Here is a 15,602-nt window from a genome sequence, read left to right as displayed (position 1 = left end):
GACTTGTAAACAAATAAATTTGTTTATAAGGAAAAAATATGATTAAAACGTATTTATAACTATGTCATTTCAACGGCCTTCTTCGCGTAAACATCGGAAGTCTTTCGGACTTTGATCCCAGTACCTCAGACAAAGCTCCAAAACTCCTAAATATAATTTTATATAGACCAATATTTCCTCAAAAGGAGGCCTTAGCCCATAAGTTGGATATTCACAGGCTGTTTGTTACTTTACTTTACTTTAACAAATGTTTTAATAGTTTATTCATTCAAAAGACACAAGCAGTTTTGTGATAATTTAACAAGAGAAATGAATTGGTTATATACTATTGTGTGTTATACATAAGTGTATTATGTACCATGAAAATAATTAATAAATAGATAATTTCAAGCTTTTCAGTGTTTCTCTCCAGCTAGGGAAAACTGCAAGGTTAAATATATTTTCCATACCTTAAGGTCAATATAGGAAAATTATAGGTTAGGCTTTATTATCATCCTTGCAAGTAGTAAATGTTAGAATTGCTTCTACTCAGCAATGTTGATAGGGGAAAAGGTTTAAGAACAAGGATTTTTTTTGTAGAAATTTGGATGATCTACAATTTTTATCTTTAGGAACCGTTTCGCTAAAAAATCCATAAAAATATTTTTATGAACTTTGACCTCGCATATTTTTTTTTGCATACACGTGATCGATGGGTACTTTTCACGATAGTATCATAATACTATCCCTAACGTTCGCATAAATTTAAGCTTCTTGGGTATTTATATAAGGTTACATTTATCACATTAGTAAAAATATTATGAAGATAATATACTGTTTGTTTCCTTTGAAAATTAAATAAATAAAAAGCCTTTTAAATTTTTAGCCTTTTTAAGTTGTAAAACTTTTAAAATCGAATAAAATGCAAAAATATCGTATTCCTTATGCCATTGCGCGTCGAATAATATTGATTTGTAGTTGATATTGTAAATTGTTTTAAATACCCGTCTTGAAATAATAATTAATCACGGATATTAGATAGACACGTATAATAAACACGTATAGACAGCCATACATAACAAAATATAAGAAGGATTTAAGCCATTTAAAAAGAGGAAGTGGTCAAAAGATAGGATATCTATAAGGCATAGTATAAATCCGGGGTTTTTGAAATTCTATTTCGATCCACTTCGACTATTCTAAAGTAAATCTCATATAAATAATAGTAACTGAGGGTCAATTCTACTAATTTTCCATTTTCTAGAATTAGATTCGATAGCGATAAATTGACAATTTGTTATCAGAATTGGTGTCGTTGGTGGTGTTTCAGAATAGAAAAACAATTGTAAGTATGAGTAGTTTAAGTTTTAGGATGCCATCATATCAGCAATTTTTTCAATTTAATAATAATTATTCAATAAAAAAATAATTTCAGCAATTGATATCACAATCTCATACAACATCAAACAGCTTTAATACGCCAATGAGATGTGATACACATCTTAATATGGAGTAGCTCTTTTTTAGGGTTCCGTACCCAAAGGGTAAAAGCAGGACCCTATTAGTAAGACTTCGCCGTCTGTCACCAGGCCATATCTCAAGAGCCGCGATAGCGAGATAGTTAGACCTTAAGGTTTCCCACACAAAATACACCATTTTTTGACTATATTTGTTCGATATCAATAAATGGCAACAGGTCGGCACTTGAAATATTCACAAAATATTAAATGCTTACTCGTATTTACCTTAATAATAAAATTAAAATAAAACAATAAAATAAATAAAAAATAAACTATAAAAATAATGGTACAGAACCCATCGTGCGCGAGTCTGACTTGCACTTGGCCTGTGTTTTTTAGTATTCATTCTTTGGTAGACAGGTGACCGAATGGGCAAATGGCTTTTTTAAATCATATAGGGAATGGAGTTGTAAATGGGCTTCCTGATGGTAAGTGGTCACCATTACCTATAGCATCAAGCCATTGGGACCTAAGATGATGTGTCTTGTGCCTGTTATTACACTAACTCACAGCAATACTTTGTCTTGTTGCGAGTCGGTTTAAATATATTATAAGATCAGTGGGTGGTGCCTACTCAGCCTGGCTAGTCCAAAGGCCAGCCACCAAGAGAAAGTAAGTTATCACCTTCTGTAACAGACATTACAAACTTTTAAATCGTCAATGAGCTGACGCATAAAACACTAGTATATATGATATTTATCCTTCGTAGTTACAAAACAAACCGGAAACCATACGGAACTATCTTTTAAAAATAATAGCTTTTTTTTGTACACAATGGATAGAGAATAATATTTAATATTTTGTGATGTACAAAACAATCGCATTATAAATATATACTATTGTAATATTATGAAACAGGAAGCTGGTTTTTTTTTTTAATATAGATTAATAAGACCCAGGTTATGGGCAAGTTATGTGATATAATTGTAATGGATTTATTGTTTAAAATAATATGTTCTACTATGCTTAACCCTAATAATAAAAAATAAATCATATTGTCGTAAAATTTATTAGGTGAACTTTTGTCTTCGAACTAAATCAAATAAACGTATTTACTATAAAAATAAATTATATATATAATTAAATTCCCTTTAAACCTCAAAACGTTAAATTATATTCTTTAAATAATCTTATCTTATCCCCTACATTTAGAAAATACCTCAACGCCGGTCACATTGCATGAGCAACACGTGCTAATGTGTATCAGCACTGAGTTGATGACTGTACGGGCTGAGAGGTCACTTGGCGCGATACTGATTGGTTCGTACAATTAATTTACATTACTCTATATATAATAATTAAAATATTTATGCATATATTGGAACGTCGTAATGAAATAAGCATAACCTACCCAAAAATTAGCAGACGTAGACGACTATGTACATATGTAAACTCGGTACACGTGTCAGAAGTAAATTGCGTAACTTCCGTCAGAAAAGTTTCATGCATACGTTACACAAAACGTTGCATTATAATTGGTTTTGAGATTGAACCGCCATAGCGTTCATAAAATCATATCTTTGGCACATTTCTCAAATAACGTGTTTTCGATAATTGTCTAGTCGGAGAGGCGCCTAGCTATGTACTTACATCAGACTGGCAGTTGTCCAACACAGAATAGTTCCGTCACTGAACAAGCACGTGATACACGAAACAAATAATAATAATACTATAAAGAGTACTACTACTATAAGAAACTCGAAACTCACCGCAGAACACGAGCGTGAAATGTCTGAAAGTGATTTGCGACATGAAATCTATGAAAGTCATAAGTCATATATAATCATTTGTAGGAGAAACAGATCAAAATAGAGTATCGCCATAAGTCAATTGGCATGATTTTCATCGTCTGTATGCTTTTCTCACTATATTTCCCTTTTTATTGCTGATCTCGATATTATTATTACTATTAATAGGGAGGCAGACCGGCAAATGGACCAATGATGTTAAGTGGTCACCAACATTGGTGTTATTAGAAATATTAACCATTCCTTACCTTCGCCAATGCGCCACCAACTTTTGGAACTATGATGTTATGTCCCTTGTAATTACACTAGCTCACTCATCCTTCAAACCATAACACAACAATACCAAGTATTGCTGCTTGGCGGCAGAATATCTGATGAGTGGATGGTAGCTACCCAGACGGGCTTGCACATCATCATCATTACGATTCACGCCTTTTAACTATCGCGGTTCTCATCATCCAATGCATGTTTATCTCCAGGGAGCATCGATCGAAATTCCAGCATTATAATTTCCCTTAGATTCGTTTATGATTTTACCGTCGTGCGCAAGATGTCATCCTTGTGTAATCTTAATGATTTGGATGATTTATACTGAGATAGAACAAATTGATCCTGTATCCTCTTTGTATACTATGCAGTTTTTTAAAACCTAAACGAGACCATATTTACTAAACCGTTTTTTTAAGTTTAGTGTACTTTAGGAATCCATATATCTGCTTATTAATAATGCTCGGATCGCTCCTACGTAAAGAAATAACAAAATGCTACAAAATTCCACCAAGTGTATCTATCTCGTAGCAAATAATAATGTCTTCAAAACTCTCTTCTGGTTTGCTCTTCTATTTTGCTGTTACGTTACCTTTCGTATCGTATGACATCAACTAACTTTCCAGAAAATAGAAGTTGATCACAAGACCATAAGGCATGACAGGACAAAAGTCGTTAAAGCTATGTATACATTTTCTTATAAGGCAATTGGCAAGATTCCTAATATTTGTATTTAGGTCAACAATGAATTTAGTCATATTGAAGTCTTTTGTTCGAAAATTGGCAAACGTTTAAAATGTCGGAATTCTTCAAAATAATTGGAAATGAAATTGGCACAAAATAAAGACACATATAAATAATTAATCTTTGATTCTCTGGAATGTTTACATGACACATTGAAGGAAATCAACTTCTAAAGTCATGTTTCGTTATTATAAGTACTGCTCTGATAGTTGACAATGTATTTTATTTGAGGTTATTCAATTGTATCGGCTTATAACTGCATGGGATCATTTGAAAACATGGCGTATTTTTAAAATAACACGGCACTAGAAGCTTTTTCTCTGACATATTGCACTTATTGGTGGTAGAGCTCTGTGCTTGGTGGAATCATAGGTTGGTGATGCATTGGCGATGTAAGGAATGGTTGAAACATCTTACAGCGCCAGTGTTGGCGATCACTTACCATCACATGGCCCATTTGCAAATCCCCTTACCTATTTTATACGAAAAATGCTACACAATATTTATTCCGAAACTGTACATTAAAATTATTCTTCTAACATGACGTTTCGAGAGTGCTCGTAAGAGCCTACTTCAATAAATAATATTTTGAATTGATTGTATTGTGCGTTGAATGTCACGAGATCATTACACTTCTAAATATTTTCATTAGTGACACACGTTATAATTATATTAATTACATGCTAAAATAATAGATAGCAAGAAAAGTCATGATACTCGATAAAAAATAGTTTATATCACTTCAGTAATAAAAAATTACATACATACAATTGAAGCCTTAGAACGGAGGGCTTCTAAACTAACTAACTAACTTGAAATTTCATTTATCTCTAGCCAGTATAAAACGAAGTCTTCCCGCCATCTGTACGGTTAGTTCACGCAATGCACTAAGGGATTTTAATGTGTTTTCCATCAATAAGCAGAGTGATTCAAGAGTATTGTTTACATGTGTAATGCATGCATATCATAGTAGATAAAAGCCACTTCAACTTTCCGAGCTAAAATACAAGAATTTTTCATTTAACATTTGATCTTTAGTCTAAAGCTTGTATGTAGAACCTTGTTGTATGTAGAAGCCGGGCCGGGTCACTAGCTATCTGATAAGACCTAAGGTTAGGATATAGACTTGTCCTAGGATCGAATCATGATTAAAACACTACATCCGTAGTTTCGGATGACACTTATAAAAAACGAATTTCAATAAATGTCAACATTTGACGACCTCCGTGGTCGAATAGTTTGTACACCGGTTTTCATGGGTACGCCACTCCGAGGTCCCGGGTTCGATTCCCGACTGAGCCGATTTAAAAAGTTCATTAGTTTTCTAATTGTCTTGGGTCTAGATGTTTGTGGTACCGTCGTTACTTCTAATTTTCCATAACACAATTGCTTTAGATACTTACATAGGGATCAGAGTAATGTATGTGATGTTGTCCAATATTTATTTATTTATTATAATTTTACCGACGAGACCCTATATATATTCGGGCGAACCAAACGTAAGCGCGATTCAGAAATCAGCAACTTCATACAAATTTTCATTACAAACATTTATTTACGTTTTTCTTTTTTTGCTGCAGCCGCTATTTTTTCCTTAAAAGAAATACCTTACATATTAAATCAAGGTCTCAAAGGCCGTAGTTAGTGCAAGCCTGTTTATTATTCTATCGCTTAACATCAAAGCTTTGTATAGTTGTATTTTATCTTGAAGTATCAATAAGCTAGTGTAATAACTAATATTGATCGACGGTATAAAGGAATATATAACAGTTTTATTATTAACAGTGCAAATGTCTATGGCGGGAGCAGTAAAGAGCATTTGCAGGACATTACATTACATAAGCAGCCTGTAAATTGTCCACTGCTGGGCTAAGGCCTCCTCTACCGTTGAGGAGAAAGTTTGGAGCATATTCCACCACGCTGCTCCAAGACGGGTTGGTGGATACACATGCGGCAGAATTTCTTTGAAATTAGACATGCAGGGTTCCTTACCATGTTTTCCTTCACCGCCGAGCACGAGAGGAATTAAAACAGCAAATTAAGCACATGAAAATTCAGTGGTGCTTGCCTGGGTTTGAACTGGGTGTTCTAACCACTGGGCCATCTCGGCTCTTTGCAACAATATTTTATACATTTCCTAAATAGCTACGGTATTGTATAAATTTCCTAGCATTTGTATACAATTCCTTGATTTCATACATTTACTGTAACATATATAAAAGAGTGTTTGTTTGTACTCTCGTTCATCTTGTGCAATTGTTCCTAACACATAAATCGTATCTCCATTCTACATCGCCCCACTAAGGCAAGGGGTGAACTAAAAAAAATGCCCTTCCCGGGACTCAAACTCCATACAGAATTTCATCTAAATCGGTTCAGCGTTTTAAGCGTGAAGAGGTGACAGACAGAGTTACTTTCGCGTTTATGTCGCCCTGAACGAATTCAGTCGAGCGGCCAATACCAAGGGAGACCAGGCGATAATAAGTCCCACGTCAAAGTGGACAACAAACACATTCATAAACAAAGGGGACGGTAAATCCGACATTTATTTACATCATACACGTACATACATAAAACATCGAACAGTAATTAAAACTGCTATTTCATTATAAAGTATAATAAATTATTACAGATTAGAATTCTTTAATAACTGCACATTATCGTCGTTGATAAGAAACTTTATGTATGTGTGCATTCATAAGAATATTTTTACGTTTATACGTGCAAACTAACATTTGTTTGAAACTATATAAGCCTATTTGTAACACCACTTTTAGAAATAAGTCTTTAAAACAACTGTCGCGCCCTCTATTGTGAGTTGATGTTATTGTATCGGGAACCTTTCAGACAAGTGTTAGGAACAATTGACTACTAATACTCATTTATATATGTTACAGTAAATGTATGAACAATTCCTAAAGAATTGTATACAAATGCTAGGAAATTTATACAATAAGTACCGAAGCTATTTAGGAAATGTATAAAATATTGTTTCAAAGAGCCGAGCCCATTGGTTAGAACACGTGAATCTTAACCGATGATTGCGGGTTCAAACCCAGGCAAGCACCACTGAATTTTCATGTGTTTAATTTGTGTTTATATTTCATCTAGTGCTCGGCGGTGAAGGAAAACATCGTGAGGAAACCTGCGTGTGTCTATTTTCAATGAAATTCTGCCCCATGTGTATCCATCAACCCGTATTGGAGCAGTGTGGTGAAATATGCTCCGAACCATCTCCTCAAGGGTAGAGGAGGCCTTAGCCCAGTAGTGGAAAGTTTACAGGCTGTTACTATATGCACACATATAGTAACAACCTGTAAACTGTTATTAGTTAACAGGCTAAACAGCGCAGAAAATGTTTATTGAAATGAATCTGGTGCAAGTACGTTTTGTTACGTGTGCAGAACACACACACGCATAATAATGGTCAACGCAACACGCACACACAATAGCGAGCTACGGATATGACAGTAGAAGTCGGCGTTACGACATATGAATCCGTCTGAACACCAAGGTATTTCACATCAAAACAAAAAAAAAAAAAAAGTATCCGCTAGTAAATTTCTAGGCGTTACATTTCGTCGTAGTTCATTCAAAGGCTACGCAACTTGATAAGACGATGAGGCAAATGTCACGTTTGAGTTTTTTTTTTCTTAATATTTTTTTTTTATAAATAAACATGTGATTTAATGCTTTTACATTCTACGCCTTAAAAACATAATTGAAATTTTTGCGATTGTTATTTACGGAGAATGTCATGAAGGTCTTTTAATGATTAGAAACACCAGACATAATTTATCGGAGACATAAGAAAAAAAAACACTTTTGCATTTAAAGATCGAATATTGGCGAATTTTCTTTGACCAGAAATGATCCGTTATTTGTAAAACCTTGTTCATGTAGTCAGCGGGACTTAGTTATTACTAAGACTCCGCTGTCTGTCCGTCTGTCACCATTCTATACCATGAACCGTGATAGCTAGATAGTTGAAATTTTCACCGATAATGTATTTCTGTTGCCGCTATAACAAAACAGAATAAAATAAATATTTAAGGGGGCCCCATAAGGGGGGTGATTTTTTGCCGTTTTATAATTAATGGTATGAAACCCTTCGTGTGCGAATCCGACTCGAGAAAGTAAACGAACTCTAATCGGCCGTTTAATGGTAAATAGCCAACAATAGCCAAGAAATGAAGGGGTTACATTGGTACTGTAAACAATATCAACCATACCAAGTCTCCAAGATAATATGTCCCTTGTGCCTATAGCTACACTGTAACACCCACTGTAACTAAGTGCTACTGTTTGGCAGTAGAATGTGCCATAGCTAACCTAACCTAATCAGGCCACCTTTTCGCTAGAAAAGAAAAGAAAATGGGCCACCTGATGATGTAAGTGGTCACCATCGCCCATAGACAATGGTGCTGTAAGAAACATCAACCAAAAATTCATCGCCAATGCGCCACTAACCTTGGGAACTAAGATGCTATGGGACATAACATCTTAGCTGTTGGGTCTGTAGTTATACCGGCTCACTAACCCTTCAAACCGGAACACAACAATACTGAGTACTGGTGTTTGGCGGTAGAATATCTGACGAGTGGGTGGTACCTACCCAGACGGGCTTGCACAAAGCCTTGCCACCAAGAAAATATATAATTTGTGTTGTCCATATTTGTAATGTTCTACTGTTAGCCAATAGCTTTGCACGTCTTTGAGATTTGAAGAAATGAGTCTTTGGGTTGGTGACTAAACATGTCGGTATCGTGCCAAACGATCTCCCCGCACTTAACTACCCGCATCTAATGCCAGTAATCTGTAATGCCATTCGTACTTCTTATCTGCTTAAATTATTACTTTATTTAGATAAAGATTACTACGTAATAAAAGTTATGATTATTCAGACTAGTATTTACTTTGAATTGCTATGTTATCTTTTTTTTCCATCACGGTGGCCATTCGAGGCGGAGACTTGCTGAGTGTATAGGTGATAATATAGTGGACCTGCGTAAATGCTAATTCCAGTATAATCTCTATTCCCTGAATTTTATGCACCGAAGTTTTTTTTATGATATAGCTCACCATCGCTAATCGATATGTAAGTGGTCACCATCGCCCATAGACAATGACACTGTAAAAAATATTAAATATTCCTTAATTGTTCCTGTTATGTTCCTTGTGCCTGTAGTTACACTGCCTCACTAACCCTGCAAACCGCATCACAACAATACTGAGTACTGCTGACCGGCGGTAGAATATCTGATGAGTGGGTGGTACCTACCCAGATGGGCTTGCACAAAGCTCTACTACCACGTCAATAACTCTTTACATGGTTCTATACGGAGTTTGAACCTGATACACCAACGAGATATCCCTATTATAGTCACAGTACTATAATAAAAACAAATCATATCAAAATATACTTTATTCAAGTAGGCTTTTACAAGCACTTTTGAATTGTCATTTAACAAACTATATTAAGTGAAGCTACCACCGGTTCGGAATTTAGATTCTACCCAAAAAAAAGCCGACAAGAAACTTAACAGTTAATCTTTTTCAACATATAAAAATACAGTCATGTTAGTTAAATACAATTATATATATATGTGTAATATATCATGCCTGGAAGTCAACAAGCGTTAACTCCACGCTTTTTTATCATCTATATAATCTTGTATCGAATAATATGGCTTCTTTACCAGTGTATTTTATACATTAGCATTAGCAGCCCGTAAATGTCCCACTGCTGGGATAAAGGCCTCCTCTCCCTTTGAGGAAAAGGTTTGGAGCATATTCCACCACGCTGCTTCAATGCGGGTTGGCGGAATACACATGTGGCAGAATTTCGTTGAAATTAGACACATGCAGGTTTCCTCACGATGTTTTCCTTCACCGCCGAGCACGAGATGAATTATAAACACAAATTAAGCACATAAAAATTCAATGGTGCCTGCCTGGCTTTGAACCCGAAATCATCGGTTAAGATGCACGCGTTCTTACAACTGGGCCATCTCACTCTCACAATTATTTGAATTTATGAAACGGCAAAGTTAAAAATGTCCGCGGAATTTAGTTATAACAGTATATTTTTTTATGACATCGTTAGGCGTACAAGTGAAGAGTTACCGCGTTCATATATATTTATACATTAATTACACAGGTTAATTTAATGAGATTCCTATTAACAGTAGTGTCTTCAACGTGTCCAACATGTCGTATGTTTGTCATAAAAATCGATTACAATAAAACTTCCATTTCGAATCGGAAATTGTCACTTATCTACGGAGATTAGGTTTTACGAGCTCTCTGAATGCCGGTTTGATGTGTTTTTTTTTTTTTTCTTGTTGACAAATTCGCCACATCGAACGCTGGTTTATTAATTATTAAAGTTAATAGGTAAATGACCTGATAGGTAAAGGTCATGATTGCCCATACACTCTATTCCAATCATAACAGAAAACAAAAATAAACAACATTTGACAGCAAATTGACGCAATATCATTCATTGGTCGAGAGCTTGATTAATAATATATATCTTGATTATTAATAATAATAATCTTTGTTATTCACTATGGATTTGCGAAAAAATGGCGTTTTGAACGTCGACGAAACTGTAAGTGGTTACCACCGCCCATAGACAATGGCGATGTAAGAGATATTAACCATTCCTTACATCACCAATGCGCCACCAACCTCGGGAACCAAGATGTTATGTCCCTTGTGCCTGTAGTTACACCGGCTCAGTCACCCTTCAAGCCGGAACACAACAATACTGAGTACTGCTGTTTTACGGTAGAATATCTGATGAGTGGGTGGTGCCTACCCAGACGGGCTTGCACAAAGCCCTACCACCAAGTATATGTTATGTTATCGGAAATAAGTGGTTTTAGTGCTGTTAGTAGTGCACAATATAGCTGAGTCAATAGCAAATCGCATGAAATACGTAAATCCAGTCCTGTTCCTACTTCCATTGCAATACGCAATATATATTGTTACTGTGAGATATATCAACCTTTCCTTACACATTCAGTGCGCACTAACCCCTAATTCCCAAGACGTCTTGTCCCTCGGTCCTGTAGTTAAACTATTTTAACAATAATTAAACGTAACAACTGCTTCGAAATATTCACGCGTCAGAAACGTTTTCCTTAAAGGTTACATATAGAAACGATGGAATTAACATATAATTATACTATGTTAGTTGTTTATGTATTGTCGTGTTATTGTTGCTATGTATAATATGTCGTTATAAATAAATACAATAGCTATATAAATTTAAATTTTAAAATAATTAAAATTCTCGCTTGGAATAAACGCCAACCATCGAATCGATAAGACCAACTTTTGAGACGCATTTTTTTTGTTTCATAGTGAACTTACACCATGTGTAAAACTTTAATATATAAGATTTTAAATTAACATGGTTATTTTTAGTACTATCAGTTTTTAAAACGGGATATTTACCGCTCTCTACTTTAGAAGAGTCTCGTGAACAAGACATTCGGAGATAATGTCGTAACATCGAGTTTCACCAAATAAAAATAAAAAATATGGTAAATATCCCGTTTTAAATACTGATAGTAACTTTAATATAGTAAAAAATAAAAAAAACGTGTTATATATTTATATACATAATGGAAAACACAACAATATTTTCTGTTTTTTTTTTTTTCTTTTCATTAGGTATCGAGTATTAATTACCACTAGATGTTAAATCGGGCAATTACGATTCGGATTCAAGCACAAAGGGTTCCGTACCACTAGATTGCTTGCGTCGGATCGCATTTTTTATACTTGTACTACAAGATATTAATCCGTGCCAAATATCATTATTAGGTCAACAGGAAGTACTCTCTATGTTTTGATTCCTTTTGTAAAAGTATGGGAAATTCGACATAAACGTCAATGTAGTAGTAATCCAACGCGTTAGTTGACTACTAAACATTATTGTAATAATTCCTCAGTCAAATTTAACAATATAAATCAATTTATAAAATCCCATAACTGATTAAAAATAATATCAATAATTCAGTGTCAAAATAATAAAAAAATCCTCAATTAAAATTACACAAAATAGACAAAAGCCCTTGACGGACGGACAGACGTACGGGCAACAAAGTAATCTTAGGGTTCCTTTTTTAAGAGGAACAGAAGCCTACAAATAATGTACTTCATTTAGTTGTTGATTAGATTTGAGAACGGATTTACATTCAGGTGATTTTGCGTGATTATTTAAATTTAAAATATATAATACAGACTGGATCGTACGCCATCCCATAAATTAGTAATTATCTAGTGATTATATTGGATATTAAAAAAGAATAATTATCAATAAATCGCAATAAAAATAATTAATGAATAAATAAATAATTATATATGAATAAACTTAGATGAGATGATTCAGTGGTTTGAACACGAAAATATCAATCAATGATTGTGAGTTCAAACCCGGGAAAACAAGACTCATTTTCATGAGCTATATTTTTGTCCATAATTCATCTAATGCTCGGCAGTGAAAGAAAACATTAATTATAACCATTACACTTGGTGACAAGGCTTTGTGAAAGCTCGCCTTACCTACCTCATCATATATTCTATCACCAAATAGCAATTGTTTTGTTCCGGCTTAAAGAATGAGTGCAGTGCCATTATGTTGACCACTTACCATCAGGTAGGATATTCTCTAGTTTCCCTTTGAAATTACAAATTTACGACACCAATACTGACATCTTAGTATTGGTGTCGCCGGTATGCTGTTTCAATCCATTGGTTACCAGCATAAACATTTTAACCGTCTGTTGTTCTGGATACTTCCGATAGCAGATTCCGATTTTCCGAGTTTGGAGTTCCCGGTTCGGGACGGTAAAACGTTGTCGAAGTGTCAAGGAGTCTTCATAGTTAGAAGAGTTCGAATATTAGTAATGTTAAACTCTCGTTCCACGAATAACACGAGATGCTATTGGACCTGCACCTACTTTCGCTCGAAGGCTTTCCTTCATATATTTAAATACGGGAAGAGCAATATTTTAAAAATACATATAACGAAAAAAAAAGTAACCTCGAACCATTAAAGTAAAGTAACCATCGAAGTTAAAAAAATAAATCATAAAAAAAATGCTTACGGTCGCAAATCACTTTAAAAATATATTACGTTAATATAAAAAATAATTCAATTAAATTATATTATTACAAAGAAAATATAATATACTGTAAATGCACCTTTTTAATTTTACATTAATGAATTGTATAAAAATTCAACGCGAAATTTTAATTTTACAAGCCCAGGCTCAAATTCACAATCTTCAGTAAAGACTCACGTGTTCTAAGCACTGGACAACCTCGGTTCAATCCACTAAAAATATCACAATGTTCTATAATAACAATTATAATTGCTAAGTTATTTAATAATTGTGCTAAGTATGAATTTATAAATAAAAAATTTATTGCATAAATATGCAAATGAATGTGAACAATATCGTTACATTTCAGATTACAATCAGCATTTTCAAATCACATATTGTATACGTAATGTTTTCATACGTAGAAAACATTTAATTTAATATAAAACCCGTATGTAAGTGAAATATAACACGTAAAAATCTGAACGGTTATGAAATAAATTTTTTTTTTTATTATTTCCGATACAATACGTAAAATATTCTATAGTAAGCGTTTTTACTGGAATAAAAGTGATTAAAACAAATGAAGTACACCTCTAAGTAAACGGATGATTTGTTTTCAATATACATACAATATAAACAACAATACAACGCTTACTGTTTTCCGCGATCCGTAAATAGACGAATTGGCTCAATTCCACGCGTTCAATAACGACTAACACAACGCGACGCGACCGCACGTCTTGACGCGCGGGGTGCGAATGACAATCGAACAACGGTGAATCCGATTTGATTTATATTTCATTCGATATTTGAATTTCGTATTGTAAACAAAAACATGTATAATCTTTACTAATTAGGCGTTTTCCGTTTCAGAACGTTTTTTCTAGAATGTTTTTTTTTTCGTTTTTATTTAAGGCGACAGCCTCAATTCGGAAGGGATTATGAATGTTGCAAATATTATTATATTGGTATAGGTGTGTTCGTGACCTGGATCTTATTGGAAGTGTATATTTCTGGACTAGGAAATATGAATACTATTATAGGACTATTCAGTCTTAGACTCTACTGACGTAGCAGCTCTTGAAGATATTGCTTAGTTTTTTATAGAATTTACTTTAAATTCTTCATTCATTAGCGATACTATTATTAATTATTCAACCAACTCATATTAATTTATATTTGATATCGTGTTTTATTACGTGTAAGACAGTGCATTTACAGACAATTAAAGAGACATAACATCTTAGTTGGTTACCGATCCGTTGACGAATGACCTAAAATAGGAGTAGTTTATACTCCTAACATATTTCACGGTTCTAGTGTCTATGATTGATGGTCAACACTTATCATCAGGTGCATATTCCTTTCTTAAACTTAATACGGTCACACACACAATAAATCTTTATAAGTATAACAACAAAATCTCCTCGGATCAACATGAGTTATATAAAAAAGTTAGAAAAAGAACTTTGTGCTTTGTGAACTCAACACATATTCTACCACCTAATAGCAACACTTATTATGTTTAAAGGGTAAGTGAGTCAGTGTAAGAGAAATAACGTCATAGTTTTTAAGGTTGGCGCATTGGCGATGTCAGGGTTGGTTAATATTTCTTACAGCACCAATATTTGTGGGCGATCGTAACCTGTCTTCCAAATTTAAATTAAATAAATCACTTCTGAAGTGTATTTCCTGGTCGTGATTAAAATTCTGTAATTTCAATCATTCGCACCACGCGTGAATTTCACGAGATAGTATATTCGTAAGTCCGGCGGCACGCATCAATGCAAACATGTCCCAAATGATTCATTGAGTTCATACAAATCTCTTTACCTAGAAATGTGTTTACTCTAATTTCTTTAGAATTATTGCTATCCCTTTCTCGCCTATGTTGTTAGAAAGAGAAGCAATTTTTTTATTCCACTTTACATCTTAGTTCCAAATGTGGCACATTATCGATGTAGATTTAATATTTCTTACAACGCCAATAATTATGGATGGTGGTGACCACTTACCATCAAGTCTATTTTCTAATTTGATCACCTATTTTTGATTTAAAACTGGTGCAATGATGCCACTAAATATACTACAGAATGTCTTACAACGTTCACAGTTTTTCAAAATAAATATTTTTTTCTTTTTTTTTAGCATTAGCAGCCTTTAAATTTTCCCACTGCTGGGCTAAAGGCCTCCTCTCCCTTTGAGGAGAAGGTTTGGAGCAT

At 34.1% G+C, this 15,602-nt stretch overlaps 1 protein-coding gene across 1 annotated transcript in view; it reads right to left on the bottom strand.

Annotated features, from left to right (window-relative positions):
• Positions 1-14,139, bottom strand: part of LOC125073060 (sodium-coupled monocarboxylate transporter 2) — a 41,120-nt gene extending 26,981 nt beyond the window's left edge. Inside the window, exon 1 of the mRNA XM_047683744.1 lies at positions 14,036-14,139. The gene's annotated coding sequence lies outside the window, so the exon portion shown is untranslated. The remainder of the gene's footprint in view (positions 1-14,035) is intronic.
• Positions 14,140-15,602: the final 1,463 nt, after the last annotated feature.

Source organism: Vanessa atalanta, chromosome 23 (assembly GCF_905147765.1).
Source record: "Vanessa atalanta chromosome 23, ilVanAtal1.2, whole genome shotgun sequence".
Classification (NCBI taxonomy): Eukaryota; Metazoa; Arthropoda; class Insecta; order Lepidoptera; family Nymphalidae; genus Vanessa; species Vanessa atalanta.
The sequence above is the reverse complement of the archived record's forward strand: the minus strand, read 5'-3'. Positions and strand labels throughout refer to the sequence as shown.